General features: G+C 42.5%; 1 protein-coding gene across 2 annotated transcripts in view; it reads right to left on the bottom strand.

Annotated features, from left to right (window-relative positions):
* Nucleotides 1–14979, bottom strand: part of LOC136881214 (ATP-binding cassette sub-family G member 1) — a 470255-nt gene that overhangs the window by 127093 nt on the left and 328183 nt on the right. The window lies entirely within an intron of this gene.

Here is a 14979-nt window from a genome sequence, read left to right as displayed (position 1 = left end):
AGCCCTGACGATAGTTTTCGTTGCTTTGCCATTTTCACTTCGATTAAGACATGCCCACTCTCTTCTTAGTCCTTGGCCTTTCCTGTCCCATCGTCGCCGAAAACCCACCTGAGGTAATGCTACACTATGACAAAGAAAACCATACATGATACTCTTCCCACCCCTACCAACATATTCTTAAACAGCCAGGACACGTATTATTCTTCAACAATCCCCAATTGATGAGGCTAGGTATTTCTCCTCAGTAAGTTTCACGGCAGATATTTCTTCCAGGTGAGTCACAGACCATATACCATATGTCGGGTTACTCCAAGGATATTTCAATGTGAAGATTGTCATGAACCAACCAGTGTTGCGTGCTGAGTTATACAGTCCAGTATTTATATTTTACAGCTTAGAGTCTTCAGATCTATGATTTCTTTTTCTTTATTTCTTGTCAGTTATAAAGTATCAAGTCATATTCCAGCAATATTAATGCGAGTCGTTGCTAGGATTTTGACAAATACGTCTTATGTCTGGAGGACATTTGTGTAACGTGATGCGACAAAATGTGTGGCGGAAGTGTAACCATAGCAACCGTGCAGGCTGTCTTAAGGCTGGCGGATATATGAAATTAGCACTCGTTGATGGATGGCCATAACCGGGAGACATTTATGATCATTTGATTTTTGCAAAGGGAAAATTGGTTTCTTTTTATGTCAATCAGCTGCATAGTGACTTGATAAAGTGGTTTCTCCATTGTGCAGGGCAGGTTGTGTAAATAGTTGATTCTGGTTGAGTGAAAAATGGTTCCCAGGTAAACTTCCAAATATATTAAGTGTTTTAAAGGAACAAACAAATATGGAATGGAGTCGTACATAGAGAGAGCAGTGTATGTTGATGTGGAGACTGCCCTGGTTATATTTTTCATTTTTCTGCTTGTTTCCTATTTCTACATTGACCTGTATCCTGTTCCTGTCTTCATGTTTCTAGTTCTGTATATCGGGTGATTCAAGAGCGGGTGAAATAAAAATCTTTCGAGTAGTCTAGAGCGAAACCATGCGTCAGGCAAACCTCAAAATCTCACGAACGATATAGCGGAAAATTTATTTTTGCTAATGGTCTATATTACTATACTTTTTTTTTGCAATTAGCACCGACGCAGAGTGGGAAGGAAGCGACCATGGCCTTAAGGTACAGTCCCAGCATTTGCCTCGTGTGAACATGACAAACCATGTTCAGGGCTGCCGACGGAGTTCGAACGCACGATCTCCCGAAAGGAGGCTCACAGTTGAGAACTCATACTCTCAATGCAGTTCGACACTGGATGTTGTTTACAAGAACTGTTGGCCATAATCACATCGTTTTATTACGAGCCTATTTGGATCCTTCTATGGGATACTTTATTTTCTGCACAAATTTCGAATCAGCCTATGTCAGGACTAGAAGACAAGCTGGAGGCATTATGATCAACGTTCTCCAGCTTGTTGATTGACTCTACCGTAAAAGATAGTAACGCCGCGCGCCGTCGCCGTGGAATATTGTCTGACTTGAGAGAGGTTAGCCAGTTTGCTCGTACTCCCAGCCTGCTGAACTGTACCGTACAAACATGTGCGGAGGTGGGTAGTACTCCTCTGTGAACATATGGCCTACGATCGTACTCGTGTTTTAATTATTAGCTGGAATAGTTCGCATTTGAGATTTAAGTTTGAAGACAGGTTACGGACGATGCAGTGTTCGAGCGTGCATTCGGGGCACGGTGGGCATTGAACACAGTATCCCTGTCCGCTGGTACTTCCTATACCATGTTAGAAAAAGCTGTAAATCAAACGATCGACGTAGGTAGGACATGTTCATAAGGACTCATGTCGTTTTCAGATGTACTTGCCACATATTTGGGAACACCTTGTCTGTATAGTGGTGTTAACACGAAATGCTGCGTATTAAGACGAACAAAAACCGTAGTCCCCGAGCCAGCGATATTAACCAGACGTGTCCGTTCCTCTAGGACTTCGCGTCTCATTTTCAATCTGGATTTGAGGGGAATATATTCATTTTAGAATTTGTTTAAGGACAAGGGGAATTATTCTGGAATTGTTCCTCAAGGGACGCAGCGTGCGCTTGACATAGACCTCAGTGATAACCCTGTCAGGTCATTGCCCCGTCATCCGTTATATGAGAGATAACTTTGTTTACAATGTAACAGCTGGAGATCATCGTAACACATTCGAGTCACATCTCAAATACTGGCTGAACCGTGTGGCAATCAGCTCGTCTCAGCCATGCGGTCACCCACCATTTGTACCAATCACCCTTCCTTAAGGAGAACAACTTTCATTCCTGTTCCAATGTTCACATCGCCGACCCAATGATCACGCGGGAGTCTCCGATTCCGGGCGCCCAGTGCCTCATTTTTAACTTTCTGTTCTGTTCTCCCTTTCTTCTTTCTTTCATTTGTTTAGTCTTTATCAATGCGGACTTACTGTTAAGAAATACCCAAAGTAAATACAAGACGGATCATTACATGTTATAATTATCAACGTAGCAATTTGCGTTCTTATAGAACTACCAATATGCAATTACCACATTTTTAGACGAGGACATTCAAGAAAATGTATAAATTACGACTATTTGTTTGTAAGACTTTATCAAGACTTTATTTTTTAAGAATATCTTAACTACTGTCAATCATATTTCCTACATCATCCTCACATTCGTTTGTAATTCATTTTTTTAAATCAACCACAATTAAGAACAATCAGGATCCTGATTTTTTATCTTTCAGATTGAGATCAAGGCTGAAGATGCTCTTAAATAAAGGGCGAAACGTGTCCCTATAACTTTATTCACAGATTTTAATTCTTAATTAAAATCACTTTATGTATTGAATAGGTGGAATAAATAAACATTAATATTTCTAAGACTAATCATTACAAACTTGTTTCTTCCTGGGTTAGGTTTGTCATCTTCCCTACTTTCAGTACGAGTTTTGGGTAATAATAAAACAACCGTTATTACCGAACTCCCGCATTCTGCAGTATATCAGTTACCTCTCTTGTAATTTGTTCGTTGTCGTCCCACTGCTGGGCAAGGGCACTCAACTGTTTTCACTGAACCGTTCTCGGGCTGTTGTTTGCCATGACGATCCTGCGTGGATCTTTACCTCGACACGCCATGTTTTTTTTTTTTTTTTTTTTGCTGTCCCCTTCTTACAAATCACGCTGCGATTGATTGCAGGTGGACTTTACCCTTCCTTGGCACGAGAGAAAATAAATTTCCTTGAGCTTAATGTTTCTGAATGTGGATCTATGACCATGTGAGAACAGGAATCTAATAATGTACGTAGTATGTCCGGAAAATACGTAATAAAAGTTGAATAATAACTTTGACAATTATTCAGGTATTACAATATGGTCTCCTTCAAAGTACTCTCCCTGAAACAAGATGCACTTCTGCCAACGCCGTTTCCACTGTTGATAACATTGTTGAAAGTCTTCAGTTATGATGCTGTTCAGTTGCCGTGTCGTTTCTCCCTTGATGGCTTCCACATCACCCAAGTGCCGCCCCCGAAGCACCATTTTGCATTTCGGGAACAGGAAGAAGTCACAAGGGGCTAAATCGGGTGAATAAGGCGGTCTGTCACGGTGATTGAGCTTCGGGCCAAAAACTCACGCACAACGAGCGACGTGTGAGCGGGCGCATTGTCGTGATGAAGGATCCACCTGCCCCCTTGTGCCAAATCCGGTCGAACTCGGGCCACACGAGCTCTGAGACTTGATGTTGATGCGCTGTTCCTCAATCACAGAGAGCTCCATACCGACGGCAGGTGAAAACGGGTAACTTTCAACAAGCAGCCGCACACTGCTACTGACACGCAGAGCTCTCCGACTCAAACGGAGCGTTGAGAAGATTGGCGACAACAGCAGTGCCACCTGGCGGCGCCTCCACGATACGTGATACGTCACCCCGACGGATTTATACGTATTTTCCGGACACACTACGTAATACTACAGTGATAAATATTTGTTAACAGTTAACCAAAAGAGATGTCCGACTTTCAGCATAGTAAGCAGAATTTAACAACACGTTTAAAATCATGTTACAACACAATGATCATAGGAAGCGTCTTACATTTATAGTTGTCCGTATGCTCAGTTTATCTATCCCAAAGCCACAAGGCTTCCTCCCAATGTATTGAAGTCAGTACTTTGTGTCGATCTGGTCCATCATTTTGGCCGCATACTCTTCCCGGCACCAAGCCTGCTGGAAAGATGTGCATACGAACAGCCAGTCTCCGGGCCAGAGGAATTAGTCATACAGCCCGGTCGACAATAGAACCCAGAACCCTCTGAACCAAAGCCAAATACGCTGACCATTTCGTTAAGGATCTGGACTTTGTTTCCTTGTTTTGTAGCGGGGAAGTAACGCCATTAAAACGAGACTAATTCGATGAATAAATAATATAGCTGTACAATAACTATCATTCTCCGATTTTCTAGGTCTCGTCAAAAATTTTAGTATTCGTTAACTTAATAGTTTCTTCATCAGATAAATGTTTCGCTTGTGCCCTTGAAATACGACTGGATTCCCTTTCAGCTGCATTCTCTCAAGAGTGTGATTACACTTCTCTATTGTGGAAATATTCCTTACATTGTTCTAAACTCGACTGGGCTGTGTCGATCAGAGCTGCAGGCTCAGGCCATGTGACCGCCGCAGGTACTCAGTTTCCACGACGACGCTCGCCAACCTTCGACACTCGATGTGTCCTATCAAGAACAATGGATCGTGTTACTGTCCATATGTCACGAAATTTTGCGAAAGCAATTTTTTGCATTTATTACGCCACAATTGTCTCAAATATCTGATTAGTTTTTGGCACAAATGTAGAACTGGTTGAGGTTGACCTGTGCGACGTCCTGCCTCTCAACACTTAGGCCACGTGTAACGCTCACCGCAGAGTTAAAACAAACGGGCTGTTAATATTGGATTCCTGTATCACCAGAAAACAAGTGAAGAAACAGAGTAGTTATTAAGTCCGGTCACCAAACACTGGATAACAAATCCATCGTTCTCAGAGTTTTAAGCCTACTTGAAATCTTTCCCTATTCCTTAACTCTCTCATTTCGTCATCCAGTGTCCTAAATTGTGCCTTAACATACGTGTGGAGTTCTTCAATAGTTGATTTTTCTTTTTCAACTGCATTCCCTTGGCTCGCCGTTCACGATCACTTCTTCTAACTGAGTTGACTTCTTATTTGTACGTCTATTCTGCAATGAGAATGGCGCTATGAGTTATCGAACTACATATTCAAGGACATGTTTGCAATACGTTTTATAGCGTTTGTATATTACGAACACACGTGTGTTCGTGATGGTATAATTTCCAGCGACCCAGCTCGAAAAAAGATCAGTCATACGCAATGTACACTCGCAACAATTGTACAGGAACTAGATGAGTATTGTTACTTGGGCGGCTGAAGTACGGAGGACATCAAGTTCAGACTAGCGGAAGCAAGGAAGACCTTTATTAAGAAAATAAATGTACTCACTTCGAACAGTGATACAGCAATTATAAATATGTTTTTGAAGACTTTAGTCTGGAGCGTGCATTGTATGGAGAAAGAAAGAAGATCTTTAATGCCGGACATGAGGTGGATAAATCGTATCACGAATGAAGAGGTACTAGATCGAATTGGTGAGAAGAGAAAGTTTTGGTGAAGTTTGACGAGAAGAAGAGATAGAATGATGGGCCACATCTTAAGACATCCAGCACTTGCTCAGTTAGTTTTAGAGGGAAGTGCATAAAGTAAGAAGAGTAAGGCGTAAATATGACAGACAGATAGGAGTAGAAATGACAAGGTTAGCACACGATAGGGAAGCATGGATAGCTGTATCAAATCATTCTATGGACTGATGACCCAAACAACGTGGGTGTTCAGTGTTTGTATCTACATGGAAGGTGAGTTATATTTTGATAATTACGATTAAGCCGGATAACTTACGTCCAACTGACTATTCTTATGGTTTTCGGAGTTGCCGAGATGGCGGAATTTAGTCCCGCAGGAGTTATTTTACGTGCCAGTACACGAGACTGATCCAGCGCTACCCAGCCCGGCTCTATACCCTGAAGAATCTCAACGACGATCACGGAATAGTGGAATCTAGGTCTGGCCGTTTGCTGACTTCGCCAAGACATGTTCAGTTTTCTCTTGGATGCCCAGTTGCGTGTTTGAAGAATTCGGTACCAGGAAGTTTTATTAGCTTGACAGTTTGTCCAGAGCCAATGTGAACTGCTGTACTTCTTCGAAGCTTTTTCCTTGTGCAACAATAACCGTCATCATCTGGTTATTTCATGTAACGGTTCATGGTTTGTGTAGAAAGGGCCTGAAACACTGCCTTGAGGAGAGCCCATCCTTCTGCATGCGCTACCTGCTTTTTATCTGCTGTAATATATCGAGCAAGTTGGCTACACGGTTTGTGTCACGTAGTTGTGAGATAGTGGGCTCGAATCCCACTGTCAGCAGCCCTGCAAATGGTTTTCCGTTTTTATTTCAGGGATATCCTTCCCGGTGGCCGATTGTCATTGCCACGTCTAGTAAGATAAGGCGACCTTAAGCTGCATTTTCTTGTAAGTAAGGAATGATAAAAGTACCTAGAGAACAACACTTCGTGCCGCAGTCCTGCCGATAATGCGCTCTGGAACAAGTGAACTGAAGATTCTGATCAATTTATATAAGAGTAATTGCACGTAGGTGCGATAAAATGATGAAACTGTGGTGGTAAGACATGAGAAGCCGCGAAAGCCCATTCCGCTTTTCAATATTGCTAGTTCCGCATGCGACTTCACCGAAACTGACCGCAGACTGTTCACGTGCAGGAAGTACTTAACACTACTCCTATCTATTCTAATCACAGAGGTCACTCGAGCTGACTTACTGGAAGAGAACGTAATATTCCACTCTCCCAGAAACTGAAAACGGTTTTAGTTTAATGTAACCCGCATTGATTCTTTTAAAACTATTTGTTTTATACTCCTAGCCGTCCTCCGGCGAGGATCACATATCCAGAATACAATCAAAACGATCTGAATTGCAATGTACAATTAGAATGACAATGTTTAACGTACATATGAACATTTGGTATTTTGGCTAGTCCATAACGATTTCTATAATTTCTCACTTCGTGGGATGAAAGCTCTGAACCGTCCATTAGAGCTCCTGTCTTTTTTGGTAACGAGCGTCTGGCTACAAACAGAAGGCCCCTTACAATTCACTGATCGAAAGAGATTTTGTACTTTGCGGGAAGATCTGACTGGTACAGTTCGTAAATAGCTTCTTTCTTGCGATTAACTTCCTTAGCTTGATTCGATTCCTTGTTGAAACGAGTGGTAGGATCCAGTGACGGCTCGTGGATATCAGCAGTGGGGGGCGCGCCTTACTTTCATAATTCCACAAATATCTCAAGTTCTTCAAACCATGTTATCAAGATACACACTTCGAACACTATACGGCGCAATGCATATGCAATTGTTTTGATTATGATGTTGATTATTATTATTATTATTATTATTATTATTATTATCCGCCTGTTCTTGTCCACTATCTAATAATGTTTACGAATAGTTTCACTGTAGTGATCACTTAAACAAGACACGACATTGACTTTATCAAGCATTTCAAAGTCCATGGTACTATTGATATCACCCCTGTGGTGATCCATTTATCTCCTTTCCTAGAACGGGAGAATAGCAGGCAAGGAAAGCAGTAAAAGGTTTCTGAGATATCACTTCCACATATCCGCGGGTTCTTGTTATTATTTTTTTTTTTTTGCGTCGCACCGACACAGATAGGTCTTACGGCAACGATGGGACAGGAAAAGGCAAGGAGTGGGAAGGAAGCGGCCGTGGCCTTAATTACGGTACAAGTTCTTCAAACCATGTTATCAACATACACACTTCGAACACTATACGGCGCAATGCATATGCAATTGTTTTGATTATGATGATGATGATTATTATTATTATTATTATTATTATTATTATTATTATTATTATTATTATTATTATTATTATTATTATTATCTGCCTGTTAATTACCTGCCTGGTGTGAAAATGGGAAACCACGGAAGACCATTTTCAGGGCTGCGGACAGTGGGGTTCGAACCTACTATCTCCCGAATACTGGATACTGGCCGCACTTAAGCGACTGCAGCTATCGAGCTCGGTTTGTTATATAGTCACGAGAATTAATTTGTCTTTGGAAAGCCCTATTTTCATTGTCATTTTTCTTGGTCTCCGATTTTTTTCAACAAGAAGTCTACCACACTCTTTCAGTTCGACATTCTACTCGATAGAAAGACAAGAAAACGTTAGTTCTTTAATATGTTCGACGGTAATCATACTGTACGAAGTGCAAACATAACACTACGCCTACATATACAATCACAACCTTCCTTTTCACAGTCACCTCACGAGATCATTCATCAACACAAAGCTAAAGATCGCGCTCTCCAGTGAGTATGGCCAACATGAGTCAAGTGCGAGGAGACTAGTTACGCTCCTTACTCGTTTCGTTAGTTAATAGTCCTAAAAATTACAAAACTATTTTAAACATATACCGACACATTTAACTCACGTAAGTGCCTGGGTAAAGTAGTTCCTATTTTTAGGAGAGAAATGGCACAAACTGACCCCTGTTAAATAGAAATAAAATCACCAATGTTTCGGGTAGGTTGGCTACAACGATAGGCCGCGGCAGAAACGCGCCGGAATCTCCGCTAGAACAGCACAACTCCACTCTGGCTCTGATTGGCTCCCTCAAGGCCAGTCAAGCGAGACTCGGAGTATTTGGTCCGCTATGAGAGAGCGCCCTCCTGCGCCGGGCCAGCAGCGTATCGGGCCGCAGTACAGTACAACTCGCGCCCTTGATTAGAATCTTATAGTAAAATATAAAATATTCCCCTTGTTAACATTTAAGATTAAAATTCCCGAATTTAATGGAACCCCGTGGGGGGCGCGCGCCTTAGCGCCTCCCAAACGAGCCGCCACTGGTAGGATCTGATCCTTGAACGTCTGATCTCTATCGAGAGACAACGTCGAACAGAGCAGCTGATCTTGCTCCAACGTGAGGAGTCACTGTTCCGACAGAGCTCCCAACAGATGTCTGACGGTTTCAATACCGTTGCAACCAATTTGGCGACTGCGTCGGGTTTTAAAAAGATCTACCAGCGATCGATCTCATTGCTGTCGGGTTTCAAGACTCCTTCACTGATAACATATTCAAGAACATAATTTGTGCCTGGGGCACGCGCTCGCAGAGCAGCACTTCAGCAATTTCCAGGAAGTTGGAATGGTTTGCCGCAAAAGACAAGCAGTTTCTCTGGCATGGTATTCATAGTTTACCTGAAAGATGGGCGAAGTGTGTAGAAGCCGATAGCCAATATTTTCAATTTAAAACAAAAATAATTTTCCCTTGAAAAATACGTGTTTTTAACACAAAAATCGGTAGAAACTTATTCATAAACATGAGTATAGCTCTTACTTTTGTCATGGTAATTTCTCATCATTCCAGTAACGATCATTTGTCATTTGCCTCTTTCCTTAGTTTCTGCGTTTTGTGTCATCGAAAGCAAGGGAACTTTCTGTTTCATCACTACTGTACTGAGAGGATAGCCGGTCACGTGGATGTGACTAGTGTCAACGCGGAACTGTTTTATCTGCCAGTCTAAGGTCCACTCGTGGTAAGTAGGCCACGAGGAAGAGTGGCTTCTCCTGCAGGTGATACAGGGAACCGTTTGGCTTTTACAAGATAAATTGCAGTGAAGAAGGAATGCATTCGTACATTTTATGTGCGACACACAAAAGCATAGAAATCTGGGCAGGTTTTTGAGACGAGCGAGAGCGTTCGTATTCACGGTCCTATCCGTGGTAGGACAACGAAGCGTAAGGATCAGGCGGGGGCGAACACAATCTGCTTTACGTGGCGCCGACAGGTAGTAAATAGTGCTCGTTCTTACAGCAACGTACAGACCTGATACATCCAGATTATTTTACCTTCGGAACCCTGCGATTGTACCAGTGATTGTTGGACGCCAAATAAATAATAATAATAATAATAATAATAATAATAATAATAATAATAATAATAATAGTACCGGGCGGTACCTCAACGCCGCGCATTCAAAACCAGCGCCTAAATGAGCTCCTCTATTGGTCGAACAGTGAAACAAACTACACCAACTTGGAACTTTAATCAGAAGATGTCACCACTAAAATACTGAGTACTTTTGTTATTGTGAAGTTTCCTAAAGTGACTGAATTTATCCTAGATTTGTTTGCTATACATCAAGAAGTTTGGACATTTCTCCACAGATGTCACTACCAAAAAACTAGGATCATGCACTCTGGTGCAAAGTGAAAGAAATTATAATTTAAAGACGTTTTGTATTTCTAAGTTGTCCCTAACTGATCTATGTTCATTTATTTTTGGGTTGGCAATACTTCCTTTACTATGCGCCAGTTTTTAATCTAGGCAATCAGTTTTTTTGTCATTTCCATCCAATCCCGCATTTCATGTTCACTTTGAATCTGCCAATAAAAATTAAGTGGCTGTGTCCTGATTAGTCTTGAACGATCTCGAACCTTCCCTGAAGGTTTATAAACTGCGGCTTTTCACGTTTCCTTGCCAATTGATCGTCGTCTGAGTGTGTGTGTTTAAGCAGGAGGCGGGCGGCCTCTTTCGTCGGCAACAGAACATCTATAAGGTAATGGCCACATAACTTCATTCTTTCTTGCTACCTCCGCAAATTATCCCGAAGGGAAGGTCCTAATCTTTACTATGTAACCTACTTTTTCTAATGGAATTAAGGGTAGATTATTAAAATCAATCAAAGACATGTATGTTGACAATTGGGCTGCAGTGAGAATTGATGGTTCAGGGTACTTATAGGGGTTGGACAAGGCTGTAATCTTTCACCTTTGCTGTTCGTAGTTTACATTGAATATATGCTGAAATGTATAGAGTGGCAGGGAGGGATTCAGTTAGGTGGAAACGTAGTAAGCAGTCTGGCCTATGCTGACGACTTGTTTTGATGGCAGATTGAGTGGATTGCCTGCAGTGTAATATCTTGCAACTTGAAAATAGGTGCAATGAGTATGGTATGAAAATTAGCCTTTCGTGGTGTCAGGAGGTAAGAAATTCAACATAATTGAATGTCAGATTGATGATAGAGCTGGAACAGGTCGATAATTTTAAGTATTTAGGTTGTGTGTTCTCCCAGGTTGGTAATATAGTAAGGGAGATTGAATCAATGTGTAGTAAAGCTAATGCAGTGAGCTCGCAGTTGCGATCAACAGTATTCTTGAAGACGGAAGTGAGCTCCCGGACGAAACTATCTTTACATCGGGTTTCTTTTTTTCAGACCAACTTTGCTTTACTGGAGCGAAAGCTGGGCGAACTCAGGATATGTTGCTCATAAGTTAGAATTAACAGACATGAAAGTGGGAGAATGATTGCTGGTGGAAACGGGTGGAACAATGGCAGGAGGGTACTCGGAATGAGGAGATAAAGGCTCATTTATGAACGACCTCTATGGATGAAGCTGTACGCGTAAATCGGCTTCGGTGGTGAGGTCATGCGGGGCGAATGGAGGAGGATAGGTTACGTAGGAGAATGATGGACTCTTATGAAGGGTAAGAGAAGTAGAGGGAGACCAAGACGACGATGGTTAGACTGTTTCTAACGATTTAAATTTAAGAGGTACAGAACTAAATGAGGCCACAGCACTATTTACAAACGTTTAGTAAATTCACAGAGGATTACAGACTGAACGCTGGGAAGGCATAACGGTCTATAATAATAATAATAATAATAATAATAATAATAATAATAATAATAATAATAATAATAATAATAATCTCCCAGCCCCGCACTAGAATCTGTACATCAAAAAGCTTACTACCGAGGTCGATAGCTGCAGTCACGTAAGTGCGGCCAGTATCCAGTATTCGGGAGACAGTGGGTTCGAACCCATCATCTCCCGTGACCCAAACCGCACAGCCACTTGCTCGGTCACATCTACTGTAGATCACTTTCAGACGAGTTTTGCGCGATTATTGCCAACCCAATTCACATACACTTGCTCCTAATGGAATCCGCAGGTTAAGATTTGACACGCACTCTGCGGTCACTGTGGAGTGGGGATACAACCACAACCAGGTCACTACCCGAGTCATATTGTTGCGAGTTAATCTATAAACATACAGTAAAATGTGTTACTGGCTTTACGTCCCACTAAACCCTTTTAACCCCGTTTTAGATACTCCGAGGTGCCGGAATGTTCTGTCGTAGGAGTTCTTTTATGTGCTTGTAACCCTAGCCACACGGGCCTGACGTATTTGAGCACCTTCATATACCGCCAGACTGACCCAGACCTTGGGCTCAACTGTCTGCGCCCGGCAGAGTAGAACCCACGACAGGATAATCACAGCAAAAGGTCAGTGTATGCCCGGATGTTTAGGCACTGGTAGGTCAGAAGGCGACTAGCAAGTGGCGTACTGGGGCTCTAATAGGCAAACCCCTTACTATTTATGCATATACCATTGCAGATCTGTCGTGCGGGCTGAAAGAAAACATCCGAGCCTAATAACGAGCTCAGTTACCTGCGAGTTTTAACTGGAGGGTTCGTAGTTTCACATCCCTGAACAGTTCCTGATGCTCGCCCTAACGTACATCTTCTATCCCGTGTTTCTCGGGATTCTGTTTTCCATCTTGGCTGTTAAAACTCGCAGTAATTAGTAAGCGTACAGCAGTGACACTTGTCTGATCTGTGGGCTCCACTGGACGATTTCCTTCGCTCTTTATGTATTAGCACCACAATCTCAATACTTCCTGTGTAGAAACCGTTCTCAGAAAGTAGCCTCTAATCCGTCTGCAGTGGAAGAAGTCTCGAGTGTAGCCTCAGTAGAAAGCCTTTAGCGAGATGTATTTTTGCCTGCGAAGGTACGATGGGGGATAAGCCATACTATAGACATTAGCTTGCGGTTAATTTTTTGTTAGCGAGCTAGGTAGGTTCCGATATGGACTCGCTGACGGTTCAGGTGCCTCAGATGGTGTCATACTAGACGATGTTCGGAGGTCGCCGTCATACCGAGAAAGGTTGCACTGCTCAGTCACCAGCGCGGGGTCAGAGCGGACTGCACGTTGGTCGGATCAGTCCATTTACGTGACCAATCCCGATGGATTTCAGTCTAGTAAAAACTGTTGATGGAATTCTCAGAGCATTCGAGCACGCTAAAACAATTTCTAGGGTTCTTTTAAAGCTGACTTGTGAAGGATCTTCGCGGATTTAGCTCAACTACATGATCAGCTGCAGCTCTGTTACAAATATATAAACAATTAGTGTGTTTTCCGAGTCTGAACCCGCGATCTTACGATCCGAAGGTCGACACTACCATTGTCCTATCCCATTTCATAGTAGCGAGAGGAGCGGTGTAGGAGTAATGTGCCTGCCTTTTACTCTGAGAGTCCGCTTTCGATTCCCAGCCAGGTCAGGGATTTTTACTTGGATCAGAGTGCTGGTTCGAGGTCCATTGAGCCTACATCATTACAACTGAGGAGCTATTTGACGGTGAGATATCGTCCGCGGTCTAGAAAGCCAAGAGTAGCGGTCGAGACGATTTGTCGTCCTGACCACACGACACCTCGCAATCTGCAGGCCTTCGGGCTGAGCAGTGGTCGCTTGGTAACCTATGGTCCTGTTGTGCCTTTTTTAAGGAGCGGTGATGGGAACAAAAACTGAACGCCACGGCCTGTGCATTTTCCCCATCAACATTGCATTGGCTATTATCGTGTCGACATGTCAGTTCGGTTTATTCCGAACAAAGTATTACTGTAATCGCGCCTTGCCACTTCACTTGATATGACTTTAATAGTACCACGTGTGTACGAGAGATGGCGGTTCGTCGCCGAAGGTCAAACTTCCTGCCACCTGGGAATCTTATCTCCTTGACTGTTTTGGTGGTTGTTACTTTGGGGACTAAAGAAAATGGCTTCCCTGCACACTGGAGCAGCGTCTTTCACGTTTAATAACGTTTTTAAACATTTTCAGTGCATCTGTAACTACCTTTCATTTTCCTGTTCGAGTCCTTGATAGCTCCAGGTATTAGTAAGTTATCTTATATTTAATTTTGGCATTTTTAAAAATTTTTCATCTGCAATGTTTACTCCGTTGTATGAACGGACTGTGTTCGTGTGAGTTTTAGTACTTGGTTGATATGCCTTTTGATTGAGATGGTCCAGCGTATTTGTGTCAGCCTTCTCGCTTGCCTGTGACTGCCATTCTCTTGAGTGGTCGTGCGTTGTATTGCGCGGTCTTGTTACCGTATTCTTCGTGCATGCACCATACACGCGTTCCTGTGCCCATCTGTATAAACCTTGGGGGTGACCTTGGGGTCACGATATTTACGAAATTATGTTACTGTTGGAGCTGTGTACTCTGCATATCAGTACCGAGATGTATGGTGGTGTGGATGAGTGCGTAGGTGTGTTGGACATGTGTCATATCGATTGCCCGTTTCTATTATTCATTTCCACTTTATGTTTTGATGCCGGTTCGTGGCTTGTAGTTTCGTGCCCGTGTTGGCTTCTTTCTATATTATTCATTTTATTGCCAACATGTTTAATTTCTTCGGTCCCTACGTTGTTCGCACAGTTTTGACCTCAGTCATTTATTTTATTTTGTCTTTGCTGAACGAGCTCGTTTAGCCCTTTTTAACTTTCTGGAGCTCTCGGAACAAATATTACCTTTGATTGTTCCTTGGTGCGTGGGCGGATAACGAGGGGGATGGGACTGTAAAAAAATAAGATGTATGCGGGTGGATAAAATTGTAAGTTCTTAAGGAATGACATATCCGCAGGAAAGTGTGACCTTCGTTGATTTGTTCTGTAATTACAAAGAAATTTTTGTTGATGATTTTAATAATGTTCTAACCCTCAGCGTTTTG

The sequence above is a fragment of the Anabrus simplex genome, chromosome 9 (genome assembly GCF_040414725.1).
Source record: "Anabrus simplex isolate iqAnaSimp1 chromosome 9, ASM4041472v1, whole genome shotgun sequence".
NCBI classification, from domain to species: Eukaryota; Metazoa; Arthropoda; class Insecta; order Orthoptera; family Tettigoniidae; genus Anabrus; species Anabrus simplex.
Note: the sequence above shows the minus strand (reverse complement) of the source record. Positions and strands in the feature narration are given on the sequence as shown.